At 47.1% G+C, this 16,027-nt stretch overlaps 1 pseudogene; it reads left to right on the forward strand.

Annotated features, from left to right (window-relative positions):
* Positions 1-454: 454 nt before the first annotated feature.
* LOC121833146 overlaps positions 455-16,027 on the forward strand; it is a 42,370-nt pseudogene continuing 26,797 nt past the window's right edge.

Consider the following 16,027-nt stretch of genomic DNA (forward strand, 5'->3'; position numbering starts at 1 on the left):
TAGTGTATTTTAATTACAAGTTTGAGTATCTTGTACTAATTATCTCAAATGCATTTCTAACATTGTGCCATCTTCCAAGTTTTTCGGTGTGAAGTGGTATCGGCGTGGCACGAGTGAACGCGAACATTCTATCCAGAAACCAAATCCTGTTGCAAGCTCCGGTAAGCTACGGCGACTTCTCACCCGACAACAGGTGTCAGGCGAGACTTTTTCGAACGATCGTTAGACAATCCGATCATGCCTTGAACTCTGACGTAACGGCGCTTCCGCTGGCTGGCTGACATGAAACACTGTGAGACTCAAGGCGCCCGCATCATGCGGCACGGTAACACCATAAAAAAACTACTCTCATATTATAAAAGCCACCTTCTCGACACTCCATTAGCTGCGAAACACTTCCTTTGCTTTGCCTTCTGCAATACTCTCACCCACTCAAGCTGTCACACTCATCACGATGGAAGACGGAGGTTCTGTCCTACCGTGGCCGTGTCCTTATTTCGAATGCCTGTCCGAGCAAGTCTACAAACTGCAAGTTGAAATGCAAGCTATGCCTCCCCAAGACGAAGATACTCTCCGTTGGCAAAGCTTCAAATTCCAATATCCGGAAGCACCTGAAAGTGCGTTTGAATTTTTATTCTTGCTTTCAGGCTTCAGCTCAACATGTGCAATTGTTTAATGTTATCTCAAAGCATTTGCATTGCAGACAACTCCTCTGTGTATTTACTTTCCTCTAACTGCAATGAAGATAAAGAACCTAATGAGTTTGGTATTGCATTTGGCGATTGTACTTCCTTTTGTCAGGGTAAACCGAAATTTCGCGGTCATGTCTTCCAGCGCAAACGAAGACGGATATATGACGAGAAGTTCGAAAACAAGCATAGGTTGCGTGCTAATAAATCCTCCTGATAAACCAGATTTGCGCAACTGGATAATTGTGTTTGTCACTGACGTCGATACAAATTACGCAAGCATCTTTAAAAGTAGTTTAATTGCATTTTTCAGTATTTGTATTCTAAACAAGATACTTTAGAGTAGAAGCAACTTGAGTAGTAATTTAAATACTCTATTAAGCACGTATTTAGAACTAAACTTAAATACTTTTTTCGAGTATCTTGTCCAACACTGGTTCAAACCAACGTGACTAGAATAACTCAGTTGGGAAACTGCCATGGAGCCTGCTTTGAAAAAGTGGTACCTATCTGTACTCGAGGGCCAAACTAAAGGTGATCGCAACGACGCCATTTCTCTCGCAGCGGCCACTCCGTGGACTACACGGCTGCAGGTGTTGGTTCAGGACGAGTCGCGCAAGGGTTCGGTGGCGTCATCTCGAAGTGCCAATTCGCCCTACCCATATAAATAAATTTTCATGTTCTGACTCGTCGCTAAAGGGAGGCGCTGTTATAGTATTTGGTTTGGTCTCGATGGACGCGAGTGGTCCGGGTTTCAAGGGTGAGTTTCCAAGCTGAGTGTTTTAGTAACATTGGCCAGAACGCAAACTCTCATAGTACAGCTTTGAATTCACAAGATCGCGAGCTCTCGCTCCTATAATTTGTTTTTCGCCCCCACTCTTTTTAATCTAAGAATAGAACATGTTTATGATTTTACTCGTTCAGATATAAGTTTGACGTGACCATGAACATAAAAAGATAAGCCGAGAATCTTTTCCTTTGACTAGCCATTCGTGTTTCGTTAACTTGTTTTCACCATTGGGTTTAAACAGCCTCGACTTCTTCGTCCAGGGAGCACAAACGACGACATCGTTTCTCGTGCGTTTCAGTATTCCAGCTAGTCGAAAGCCTTGAGCCATATGCCAAGAAAAATCATCGACCTGTTAACAGATTTTGTTTTGTGAACATCATTTGTTTTATTCATGGCAGTTGGGTCTTCCAGCTCTATGCCTTAAGCCGACGTCCTACTATTCGGTTTTATTCCTTTAAGCATAATTTTATTAAGCCGATGTCCTACTATCCAGTATTTTTCCTTTAACGCTGGGGCTGCTGCGAAAAATCGGCGAATATTGCCCGGGGGTTTTTGCTCTGCGGTGGGCATCGATCAGCGCAGTGGCTGCTGAGTCGCGCGCACATTCTGAGCATGGTGTTCAGACTTCAAGCATAAAAAACTTCCAACCGCCAGCGTTCATATAGACATTCCGGTCATTAAAAGTCGGCTTTCATTTCTCGTTTTTTTTTTCGTTTTTTTTTTAACATTTGACTACTTTTGCTTTCATTTATTTTATTTCAATAACGGGTTGATCGTTTCAGCCAGTACATTTTTCTGAAATATCATGCTTAAATTTTTCTAAAACAACTACTTAATTCAAGTATTATAAAACAATCACGCGCACGTTAGTGTCCACGCGTTATAGGATGAAAAGAATATGTTTTGTCTTATTTCCCACGCAAACTTGGCCACCGAACGAACTTGCCGCTCCCGTAGGAGAGGTCACTTTACACCGTTGGATTCGCGAGCTCAGCATATCCTCGCGGATTGCGGGCTATTTTCCATAGTTTTGCCATCGCCTCAAAAGAACGATTCGGTATCGCCGTTAGTGTACACCTAGGAAGGGGCAGACGCAGATACAATCGGTTGCCGACGCACTAACAGCAGTAAAAGCTGACCAAATATCGCTTTCAAAGTCCCGGATTTTTTATTTTTTTTATTATGGAGCTAATTTCGAGCTTAGCCTGTGGCTTTTTTAGTTTTTTTGTTTGTTTTTTTATTGAAATTTACGCTACAGTTTGTTGTGACGGGTTTCTTATGAAATTCGGCTAAAAACGTAGTTTTCGCTTTAAAAATATTACACTAGATTGATAATTTCTCAAGACTACTAATAATTAAACAGAGATTTTTTTTTTTATTAGGCACAGAGGCAGAAAAACAAGGAAATAAGCCAAGGCATTCTGTTATCGATGTTTCGTGTTTTGTTTTGTTCTGCATGATACGATTAGAATTTTATGCTCTTATTTTTATTCGCCCACTATGACATGAATACCTTATATCAACAAGCATTCTCGAACGATGAGGAGATCGTTTCGGTGACCAAAGTGCGTTTTTCGTTGTCAGATATCATCGGAAGTTGGTGTCATAATGGAGCCGGTATACACCAGCTGCAGCTTTATATAGTAGAGTTGACTACATCTATACAAAAGATGTGAACTTTTTTGCGGCCTTTTTGATAAACCTGAAAGCACGCTAACCAAATAATTTAAGGGAAAAGCGGATGTGGGTACAGTTCGACGACCCTCGTAAGTTTCCACGTGTTTAGAGATCAGTGTTGTTTTCGAATAAGCTCAAGGTCCTTTATACTTATGTTTTTCTGCATTGTTCTACTTTTGTGCGCGCAAAAATATGCTTTGAAGTGAAGAGCACGGGCCAACTCAGGAAAATTTTCCAACTAGATTTTAGACAGCAAAAACACGATTAGTTTTTTTTTTATGATTATTTATGAGTAACGTAACTTGCGTAAATCGCAAAGTTGCAATAAGCAAACAAACTCATCGTAGGGGAAAGGTCTACGAAAGCGTTCAAATCACTCGCCGTTCCTCCCGCGTCTCCCCGAAACAAATTACAAAATAAAAGTACAGTCTCGACTCTCAACCATGTATTTGTTGGGCATCGTTAAAAACCACTGAAGCTGCTCAATTGGCAAATTGGCAATTGGCAAAACCACTGAAGCTGCTCAACAGGCAAATTTAAGACAGGCTCCCGTTTTTTAACGTTACGTTAGGTTAAGAAAGCTTGCGGGTGAAAATGAAGGGACATATGTGATTCATTTTAAGCGTGGCTAGCAGTTCAAGGCAGTAGCCTGGCATACGACATTCGAGACACCATCAATGTTTCGGTGGCTCACACGTAACTTAAGAAGACGTTGCTGCGTAAACCAGCCCTTAAAGGGGTGATGCAACAATTTTGTACATTGCGCGAAGCTTAGAACGAATCCCTGACATTTATGACAAATGAAACGCGCGTTCGTATATCTCGCCACGCAATAAATGCCGAAAAAAAAAATTAGCGAAAAACGAGCAGCCTTTGCCCCCTCAATTCGCAGCCAGAACAAGCGGCCGCGTGATCTGGAGCTGATTATATGCCGCCAATGTTCGTCATATGCACGCCCGGGGGTTGGAAAAGCAGATAAGCGCTGGATAAGCGCTCGCTGTCTTACGGCCTCTCCAGTGAGGCATGATAAAATTTGTTTACGAAGCGGCACTGGCACGTAGTCTTGCGCGTAGCTAGAGGGGCTTTACACGTAGCTAAAACCCCTCAATCCTGGGAAAAGTGGCGCCATTCATTGTTGTGGAAATGCTCGAGACACGTGCCGCGCTGCAATTCTGGGAAGAACATGGCGTCTGAAATCTATCCCAGTGCTGCTGTGCCGCCATGACCTTCCTAAGGACTGCAAGTTGCACGTGCCTCTTCTACCGACACACCTTGCGCTACTTTTAAACATTAAGGGGCTTTACACGTAGTAAGCTACAAGCGCCACTGGGCGGCCGGGAGCTGTGCCACAGCGCGGCCGTACGATATGCCACTGTGCTATACTTGGTGACAACTTCCTACAGCGATGCATCCAATCGAAGGCAGGAGAACGCGCGCTTGAGCTCTGATCAAAGCTGTGCACGCGTGCTCCCTTCCCTTCTTTGGAAATGCTACAGAAATTTGTTTACAGGTATAGACCTTTCCAAAAAAAGGGCCCCTGGCCGGTTCCATTTTGAGTGTGTGTGCCTATGGCGCGTGATTTGTCCAATTTCCTAAGTGACGAACATGCGCGTGCTGGGCCGAGCAGATCGCACGCTGGGATGTGGAGTGGTAAATATTGGAATGGTGTATATAGGGGTATTCACACGAGGGAGAAATCACGGGGATTTCTCCCCGGCACGCGCATTCCACGACGAAAACGTTAGGCTTTGCGATGTGCAAAAGCCTCGCGTTTTCATCTCGTGATTCTCGCGTGCCGGGGAGAAATCCCCGGGATTTCTCCCTCGTGTGAATACCCCTTATAGATCATAGTTCAAGCAAACTGGAAAAGCCGACAAAAAAGAAGCGAACGCGCAAATCGTTTAAAAACTATCGCGGAGCCTGCTGTGCCCTATTCCTTTTGTTGTGCAGGAATGCGAAATGCGCGTAAGGTGATGCTACATTCTCGGTGACTGGCGGTGAAAGTTTATTCTGAGTATGATATTTGAGAATCACTAGAAAAAGCATAATTACAGCGCTGGCCGAAGATCTGAATGCTGACTCTGAGCGAGGTAATGCCCCAGCACCAAAATTGCAGGGTATGAGCATTTTCTCGTTTTTTTTTTATTTGATTACCATTAATCCAATAATCTGCTAAATGCTTCACTACTCACACACCGTAGATGGGTACCTGTCGACAACAAGGTCTTTCCTTGGTATCTTCTTTCTTCACGTGGTGCTTTGAGATTCATAGCTGGGCATCCGGTGAAAAGAAACACCAGGAGTCTTCCCCGAGCTTAAATGGGAGTTTGGAACACAACAGGAGACTATCGCTGATGCAAACGTTGAGCAGGATGATGGAACTGCGACTGCGGCTCGTATTCAGTGACGGCCATACCTGAGTCCCTTGCTCCCGAGCACTTGGGGTGCAGTAGACCCTATTCTAAATTGAGCCTGGCCACTTTGATCACTATCATCATCTGTAGACTGCAAACCTATATGAGGGGGCGGGCGAGTGCGTTTTCCCGGCTTTCCCAGATCGCTTACCCTTTCTCCAACTTCCATACGCTGGCATGGATTCGGGGGAGGGAGTGGTATCGATCCTCAAGTGTGAAGGTTGCTGCTGGATGTCCACGCGGATTGACGGGGACATGGAGATGGACCTGGAGGGACCTACCTGTCAAGTCTGTCGGTCGCTTGAGGAGGCGCGCAAGGTTCAGCAGGAGTGGTTTGAGGAGGTACACGTTCTGTATTTTCCGAGGTGAATCTTCTACGGGGCATACGTCGCTGGGCCGAGTGTTCATTTTAACGCAGCCTAGGGCAGGTTGCTCCAAGCCAGCTCAGCTCATTTGAAGTTCTGTCGGCGGTAGCCGGCCGAGTCCAGCGAAATCATCCCGGACGAGAGAATCAGACACAAGAGACACGATCTCTCAGGCAGAATTTCTCTCAAACGATCCCCGTGCTCCCTTTCTTCTTTTTCTTTTGATTTTCAGGGCGCACAGCCGCGCCATCTACTTGGCTTAGACGGGGAAGTAAGATAATTTATAATCACTACGACATGTCCAACTAGCTGAATTAATGAGGCAATCGGAGGCGGACAGGGCTGTGATTGGCCTCCTCGCGCAGGGGATAGCGAGTCTGGGTAACGAGAGGCGGATTGAGGCAACGAGTTACTCGAGATTGAAGAGAATGATGGAGATGCAAGATAAAGAACCGACAGGGGATTGAGGACGAGGATGTGCAGGACACAGCGCCCGGAACAAAGGGAGGAGGCGTGGTGCCAATGGGAACCGGCCAAGAACAAGCCCAGGCGCGGCAGGATAAAGAACCCGCAAGGAACGAGGAAGAGTATGTACGGGACACCGCGTTCGAGGTTCATTTCTTGAACCGTTTTTACGTAGCGTTTACGTTTTTACGTAGAAATCCCCATTGAAATCCATCGCAAAGGACAACAAGGAGAAGTCAGCGCGAACACAGAACGTCGATGAGAGCGACGGCACGGGTTGGGAAGACCTCTGCGAGTACTATGACAAGGGCGGAAGGTCGAGGACGCCGATGAGCAATAAGAATGGAATGGTGAAGTGTGAGGGGTGCTACCGGTGGGTAGACCATGAGGCGGCACGCTTCGTGACACTAGGGGAAGCACTGGCAGACCGCTACAGATATGCCTTGAGCATCAAGATAGAGGTGCTGCAGGCGGACTCACTGCAGGGCCTACAGGGGCTCATGAATGAGTGTGGCGCAATGGGAGAGGCCCTGGGGCTCAGCTTCAGTTCGCTTAAATCTGGGCTGATGAGCTTAGGGGAACCGAGGAAAACGGGACCACCAATCTGTCTATTCAGGCTAATTCTGTACCACGGGTGGACCACTACAAATATCACGGTATAGACCTGCAGACGTGACACCACTACCTTCTAGAGGACGAGACGAAGGCCAAGACGAAGAGTAGGAAAAACAAGGGCATAGCAACGAGGCCTGGGACCTCTGCGGATATAACCGATATGAGGTCATCCGAGTGGTCTGGAAGAGAAGTGGCAATGCCGGGGCTCACGTTCGGCAACGCGGTGTTGTGCCTGTAATCAGGCATCCGCCAATACCTCGAGGTGCGTCAGAGGCAAGTAGGAAGTTCAGCACTAGGAGCAAGCCGAACAGCACCGAACGAGGTCGTCCAAGGAGACATGAGTTGATCCAGTTTTGAGGCCAGGGAGGCCCGAGCCAAGCTGGGCTTCGAGTGACGCCTTAGCCGGATGAGCGAAGAGCGCTGGGCCAGACAAACTTTCAAGTATGTACATCTTCGGTCCCTCCCGAACCGGTGGGTGCGACGGACGAGCCATCTGGCGCAGCGGTACTAAGTCAGCACCCACTCCTTTACCCATTCGTGGAGCAGCCGGAACTAGAGCAGAGCTTCCGCGTAACGTTGATTGAGAGCGAAACGCGGCGGTGGGCGGAAGCAGCACGTCGGAAACCAGCGCTGGCCCTGAATGCCAGAGAAAAGCAGGAGGTGAAGCGAGTATCTTTCATGGACAACAGCATGGGCAGCGCTTTGCTTTCAGACGCCCGAAGCGGCATGCTGCGGACCCGCGTGCTCCGCGCAAAGTACATGGACGTGGACTTGAGGTGCGTCATGTGCGCGCAAGGAGCAGACGAGACAGCGGAGCACGTTATACTAGAATGCCCAGTCCTGAAGGCGGATATTGAGTGTGAATCAAGCATAGCGGTGGCGCTAGGCTTCCGGGGCGCCACCGATAGTGGTCAATCAGTGGAGGTAACGAGGAGGAGACTGGAGTGCTGGTGGAAGAGGACAAAAGAAAACGACTACGACATTGGCTAGTGTGCCTACTATATTCTGTTTCACCTTATGATGTACCACAGGAAAGGCTACAAGCGCGAGCTCCTTGCTTTAAGGCACATTTCGGCGGCACAAGCTCTCGTGTGTTAAGAGCAGCTCCCAACGCTATGAGCTCGCGCTTCTAGCCTTTGCTGCGGTAGAACATAAGGTGACACGGAGTATAGTTAGGCTAGATCCGGGGGGATCGGTGGCCGAGTGGGCTAACGCACACCACCTCGGAGCACGTGTAGCGAGAGCTCGCGCTGCAGAACCCGGGGATCCTGGACTCAATATTGTCAATCCCCACCACTGATCTCTATTTTAGTAGGCTGGATCGCGGATCGGGAGCCCGCCGGTGTCGTCACCGGCGGCCATTGCTTGACACCAGGCAATACACGCAGGTCTATGGGAGAAACGCACAAAAGTAAGCATACTGAAGCATGTACGCTGTGCTCGGAGGCGAGTATTTTATGGTGCGCTGCAATCCTTATGTTGGATGTTTGGAGATCGAATTGGTATTTCTCAAACGTCCGGTCACCGAATCAAAAAATGAAACGTACCGGAGCACCTACGGCTGAGCTGTCGAGCTTGCTCTCGTAGAGGAGTAACAAAGTAGCTTGCCGTCAATAAGACCGTCCTCAGGGAAGCCCAGAAGTTGATGAATGACAAAGAAGTTCCAGCTCGACAGCGGCTTTCCGGGAGAGAGCGAATTCCGCGTAGCAAAGCCTTCGAGCTTGTCGTCTGCTAAACCCAACTCAACGAAACCGCCACCGACTCGGCGGTAACTCTAGGTAACTCTCGCCTCATTGAGCTGCACCACAGCGGAGTCACTCTCGACCACAAAATATTTGTTTAGAAGAACTGCGACAGCTGTCAGTTTTAATGTTTGTACGCAAGCTGTTTGGCGGGCTTATCGAAAACCATCCGAAAAGTTTCAGTGTCGACAACAGCTTAGAAACGGGAAAACGTCACTTTTTCTCGTTCTTCCCATAGAGTCCCATGCATTGGCTGGTGTCAATCAATGGCCGCCGGTGGCGACACTCGGCCCCAGCTGCCGAGGCCGCGGTCCGCGATCCAGCCTACTACAATAGAGATCAGTGATCCCCACCCCTGCCCGTTTCGATATGGATGACCAACATACCGGCGTGCGGTCGTGTATCACTACTGCGTGGTGCAGGTTAAAGATCCCAGGCTAGCAGTTGTAGTGCACTAGCTTAACATACCGATCTCACCGAGTGTTCGACGCATGCGTGGCGCCGCCGTAACTGTAGTTCATAGGAGGCAGACACCAGTTCACGAGACAGCTCATGCCGCCTCGTGCTCTGCTCGCGCCAACCTCCAGCGGGGTTGTCGCGCGTGCAAAAAGACTACAGGTCCCAGGATGCATGGCGGCAACGGTGGCGTACTTTGACTAGCTGATGAGATCGGTCTATTGCTCATATACAGCGAGTGCCTCGTCGCAACATTGAAATGGCTGACCAACTACACGCTGTATAAATATCAACACAACCCCATTATTTTATTCAGGCTAGATTCAGCGCTGCTAAGATCCCCCGGTACAAAGGGGTTAGCCCCAGATCCGATCCAATCCAATCTAATCTGTTCAATCGCATCAAAAAATCAAATTGGACGTTTTTGGTGATTTATACAGCGTAAGGTTGGTCTGCCAGTAGGGGCGACACTGGTTTACACTGTAGACGAGCAATTTTGCCAGTGCAGTACGGCTGCTAACCTGGGGTCTTTTAACGTGCACCACGCAGTAGTGATACACGACCGCACGCCGGTACGATGCTCATCCAGATCGAAACGGGCAGGGGTGGGGCTCGAGCCCAGGGTCCCTGGGTTCTGCAGCGCGACCTGTCGCTCCACGCGCGTCGAGCTGGGTGTGCGCTTCAGCCCACTCGGCCACCGATCCCCCCTTCAATTGCATCTGTGCCGTACCAATGGCGGCCTTCTGGTAACTTATAAAGGAAGACGTTGAAGATGCTCCTAAGCGAATGGTGTGAGGCCTGTACATTCGGGGGTCAGCACGATGCGACGTAGGAATGAAACACAAGAGCTACGTAAGCGTGCAATTCAAACTCAAGTTAAGTGAATCTGTGGGCGGCACACAATCGGCTTTAAAGCCATTTGGTGTTTCGAATTTTATTTAGCCGCCTGTGTGGGTTGGAGCTTTTTCTCGTGCAGGTTTTTCACCACACGCAATCAAAATCGTAAAAAAAAAGAAAATTAAAAATTGAGTGCTTACGCAATGCTCGGGTTCAATCTATGAGCCGCCTTCGAATACACCGCAACATTTATCGCATACAAATACACCGCAACATCGTAACAAAAGGGTTCCTTGGTCAAGGCCGTTGCGCGCGAGCATACCTGGGTCCCACTAATGCCAGTAAACTCGTGTAAAGTGAAAAACATGCCAATTATATATCTTTGCACTGCCCATTTAACGCGCTCACGGAATTTCGAGAAAAACACAAAACTGATCTCTCCGCACAAGGTTTTGCTTCGCGTTCACAAAATTAAAGCTCAGCCTAATACCCAGTGAGCCTCGACGGACTTAGCATTAAGAAAACAGTTTTTTTGTTGTTTTTGGTCAGAGCTTTCTTTTTTGCAATTTTTATTTTCATACACCATGCTACAACCAGAATAACCAAGATGCTTATGCCAACAAAAAAATAGAATTTTACCCCAAGGCAAAAGTTAACGTAAAGCGGGCGGGTTGGTAAAGGTGATTTGAAAAACACGGAGAGACTAAGAGAGACAGTAGAGATGTTTTTCAAATAGCAACCGATGTTTTATGATGCCACCTACACTAAAAATGAAGGTAGGGCTGATGTAATGAGAGTGGCATCATTAAACGTCTGCTGCTTTTTAAAAGAAACGTATTGTCTATCTTTGTCCTTGTACGTTTTATGTACTCGCGGTTTTTAAAAATATTATTAGGCAGCTGGATACTTTTTTTCCTCTATTTGTTGACGAGTATGGTACTCGTTTGAGATGTGGAACTTTATGATGTGGAGCCTACTGATTTTCGATAACATATGAGTAATTAAATTAAGAAATATCCTGCAAAGCGATATAAATTAAACCTGCAAAGCGATATCAATCAAGAAAGAGCGTGCATTATATATTTTGTACGACACGGTTTCCCGGTTTCATCATGAGTCTGGAAAACACTTTGTCGTCTCAGTAATTGTCTGTAATCTATTTTGATCAAAACCATTTACCGAAACAAATGTGTTTCGGTAAACACAAATAGGCCAATGATATTCCTGGCAATGGGGACCAGTTTCAGTGTCACGTAGTTTGGTTCACGATTCTTTTTTTTTTTTTTGTCGGCAGTACAATATACTTATACGCGTAAAACAATTGAAGTTAAATTAAAAAGCCTATCAGCTACGTAAAATTAAAGTCAAGGTAGACTAAATTCCGCAGTCTGTCGCCCAATACAAACAATATCGCAAATATTTGTTATCCATTCATGTTGCCGGCCACTGTCGCCAAGCTCTATCCATTTAACTGGAGGCTATACTCTCACCGGGTGCTTTCAGTGACAGTCAGGAACGCCACTAGGGCCCTATGGCATTGTCCTTTCTTTACCTTGCGTATAGTACTCAATGGTCTTGAGCCAATATTATAGCTATACCCCGTTTCACTCCAAGTTCGAACGCAGCCGAAGCTATACAGGGTCCGATGGGGCAAATCAAGGAGTTTTAAAAATGCCTCGTCACGACGATCGTCGTTCTTGCCCGTTTGCTCTCCCTTGCTAAACGAATCATGCAAAGTAAAGGACCTCGAAATCCATATTTAATTCTAGAGAGTGAGTTGAGGCTCGCCGAGAACGGTCGTTGCAGCCGCAGGTGTACAGAACGCCGCGCTACTTGATGTGGCAGTCACAGAGCAAATAGAATTACCCGCACGCAGAAATGTTTCCACTGGTTCGCACACATTACGAAAGTTCCACACCGCCTGTTTGCCAAGCTGGTAACGTGGTCTGTCAAAGTTAATCATGACGAGCGATAGTTTCGCTAATCATATTATTGTTTTGATCCAAACAAAAAAAAAAAAAATATTTTCAAACATTTTCTTGGTGGCCTCTTCTTGACCACGAGCATGTATTTTGGTAAACACCTTGAGCGCAAAGAAAAATAATAAGCCAGATCTACCGATGCGTCACAGCTTCGGGTGACATTTCAGTGTTCCGAGGCATCCGGTGTGCATTTTGGCTGTTCTAAAAGCTTTTGAAATGGGTCGTACTTCCCGTGTACACGCAGTTCGCTCTATGGTGAGGCTAACGTCCCTGAATAGCAATATGCGAGATAGCAACAACTCCTCCTCCCCCACCCTCCTCCCCTCGCTCCTGTCGTCTGCTAGCGCGCGTTCCGCCATGTCCTGTGTTCAAATTCTTTCGAGTTACTCCGGCGGGTAATGTCACGTGACGATGCAGATAGAAACGCTGGACGCGGGTAGGTTTTCGAAAGCCAAGATGCCAAACCGTTACTCGAGAGTTAGTTCGAGTCAAATTCGCCATGCTCTTCCTAACCGAAAAGGAACGCGCGGACCAATAGGAGAGCTTGTCGGCGCATCGCTGTCGGTACTTAGCAAAGCGCGTATCGGGGGACTTTAAGTGAGGCTGCAGCTGGTGCATGCGCGCATCGTCATCAAGCACACGTCACTTCCTACATAAAAATTTAATAGCCTAGTCGTCGGGGGCATGAGTCACCAGTGCGGTGCAGTAAACTCTTTACTCTTTAGTACACTGGAGCCTGGTGGGGAGAGAAGGAAGCTCCCCTCTTTCCTATAGCCTTCCATGTACCACAAACAGCACTGCGCCGTTGCGATGCGGGCCCAGACAAATTGGCCCTAAGACTGGAATTAAGTTCAGAACCTTTGTTGAACCTCAAACCTGTAGCCCCATCGAAACTTCAAGTTTCAAAGCACAATCATGAGTGCGCTTCAAAGTCTCTTCTTCTCGGTCATTCTTGCTACGGCCTTCGCTTCTGACGCCAGTAAGTAATAAATCGATTTTAAAAGAAAATGCGTAAATATGATTGCACAAAAAGAATCAGGTAAATGTGCTTCTTCAACACTGTTCGTGTTTTCTTAGCGCCATTATTGATTGTCCAGTTCTGTAATTTCTCTTTGTGTGTAACCAGCTTTCCTGGCACGCTGTAAGACGATTAGAAGCGGACCCATTTCACAACTCTTTCTTTAAGGCTGCGGTCCCACGGCAGCCGTCTTGAACAAGGCGTTAGTTCAACCACTAGATGGCGACACGCACCCGTGGGGTGACCGAGACATTGGTTCACAGTGGGATGGCTCGAGCACCATCACGTTCCCCTCGTGGCCTTGCTCGCGCCGCTGCCAGCTGATCTCATCTAGCTCAAATAGCGTGGCCCAGAATGTCAGGCTGCGGTTCGGCGGCTGTAACGGGCTTTCGCAATAAATCTTACCAAGAAGGAATCAAATGTTCATTGACGTGTCAATATTCTATCAATGAAAATTTCTTCTGCAGGAATGCACGTTCAGTAGACTCAATCTTCCAAGACACCAGTAGAAGCGGACGTCAAGTAAACTGCTTCGCGATTTACACCATTTTAATGACGACTAAAATAACGTCACGAAATATTGTGTTTCACGAGGTCTGGAAGATGTTGTAAAGGTTGTTACATTATAGGGAGGGGGGGGGGGGGGGGTTCCCAGAAACTTTCTGGATAGACTCGAAGTCTTCCTTGAGTCCAACGCCATCATGAACAGTAACTGAAAACGATCCACTATTCAGTCGGTGGGTGGCGAAACGTGATCCGCATCTGCGGAGCCATAGTCGATGCGTACTTTAAATGGCTGGAAGTTTACACGATGCCTGAAACGACTTCCAAACACGTCATTGACGTTCTACGGTCTCTTTTACCTACTTTTGCCCTACCGCAAATACTTTTCTCTGATAACGCGCCAAATCTTGCTTCAAATTAAATAAACAAGTTTTTGAAGAGAAAAAACCGGCATCAGGCATCACATTAGTGCACCATACCATCCTGCAGCTAACGGGCAAGCAGAAGAGATGGTCTGCAAAACGACAAAAAAACCCTTTTGAAGCTTACGGAAGAAGCAGTTCAGTGAAGAATCGGCAGGTTCTTGCTCCAGCAGCACGCGACGGTCTCATATTACACGGTAAAAACACCCGCCGAAGCGGTATTCGGCGGACGAAGAGCCACACCCCTTGATCTCATGATACAATGGCCTACGAACGAAGATCGAGAGGTTCCCAGATCGGGATTAATGGCAGTTTATTCGGTCGGACACCTCGTCTACGTGAGGAATGTCAGCGGAAGTCGGGCCTTCCATGTAAAACTTGAGTAGAAAAGGCTCTATGTTGGTTGGCCAGAAGGTGTCATACCTCTGAATACGTTGGATATCAATGCCTTTGAGTGTAAATATAACTAAATCACAGAACTCTCTTTGTGTATTGTGTAACTGCCCTTGTATTTGATAGTAGAAGCTATGGTGGTGATTTGGGCCTTTCACAGCAGGCTCCTTTTTCTTATTTTTCGCCGCATATACTCCTTTGCGGTTTAAGTATAGGCTTCAATAATCTTTTGGAACGGGGACACTTTACGTCAACGAGGCCCATTTGTTCCAAGTAGTCAATCAGGGAAGGCTGCTAGAAATCCGTCCCTCCTATTAACGAATAAGCCGCACTTCTGCACAGTGCAGTTTTCCTGTTCCACGTACAGTTGTAAAGCAGCATCCTCATTGATTCTACCATATTCTGTTGCGGGTGAAGAAAGTCTTTGGGTACACGATACTTGAAACAAGTCTAGCACTGTACGCTGTGGTTCGACACCAACTAATGTGTTCGTCCTTATAGAGCCTCATCATTTAATCATTACCTCGTCACCTCATATTGCTCTTCATCAACAGTAAGTACAATAGGCTACCGCCATATTACAATCCAAGAATTGAAAAATTGAGTCGTTCAGTCCTTCAACAAGTTTACGATTCATATAATGTTATTACGTTACAGTACCTCGAGACAATCTACGTCCATCGTCGATCTTCAAATACTTATACCTGTATATAAATTAGACACACAAGGGGTGGGGGGGGGGGGGGGGGGGGGTCGGTGGCCGAGTGCATCGTCTAGCGCACACCAGCTCGGAACACTTGGAGCGAAAGCTCGTGCTGCAGAACCCACCACGCCCCTGCCCGTTTCGATCTGGAAGAGCATCGTACCTGCGTGCGGTCGTGTATCCCTACTGCGTGGTGCACGTTAAAGACCCCAGGTTTGCGGTTGTACCGCACTGGCTAAATTGCTAATCTACAGCTGAGACACCAGACGCCCACTAAGGCAGACTAACTTCCGGCTGTATAAACATACACACAACAATTTGCATTTAGACGCATAATAACAAAGAACACAGCGTGCCGCCTATTTTCTTTGGATGCCTCTTTTAAACCAGCGAAAGCTCGCGCGTTCTCTCTTTTAAGACGGTTAGAATGGTCGCACATAAAACCCGCGTTTCTCCTACCCGGCCGCTCCCTCCTCTCATTATATGTAGTTGGTTATAACTAAATAAGCTATAATAATGGTGTATTATTCATATTTACTTTCAGTTTCAGTCAGGGAAAAGTAGTTTCGCGGGAACTAGAGCCAATAAATGAGCTGCGCTTAGAGTATCGGCACTCTCTTCCCCAACAGTGTTGTGAACGCCGCCATCTTGGTGCGTGTGCAGAGCAGGCGCAACTGCCGATCGTCATGATTAAAAAGTGCGACATCCTCAGCATTAGATTCGGTGTTTGGAAGCTCATGTAATGTTGCTTTGCTTTGTCGCAAACTGTTTAAAGTGGAGGACGGAAGGGCGTTTCTTGTGATTTCAGATAAAACTTCAAATAACTGGCAGCCATGATTTTAAGCCACGATATGGCCAAGTGTCGCTACTCTGAAGCGTAGCTTATTTAATGACACTATTCATGCTCTTGTTCAAGAGGCTTGTAATACCTGGAGAGGCCATGACATAAGCCCCG

The sequence above is a fragment of the Ixodes scapularis genome, unplaced genomic scaffold, assembly GCF_016920785.2.
Source record: "Ixodes scapularis isolate PalLabHiFi unplaced genomic scaffold, ASM1692078v2 PGA_scaffold7__128_contigs__length_106722199, whole genome shotgun sequence".
Lineage (NCBI taxonomy): Eukaryota > Metazoa > Arthropoda > Arachnida > Ixodida > Ixodidae > Ixodes > Ixodes scapularis.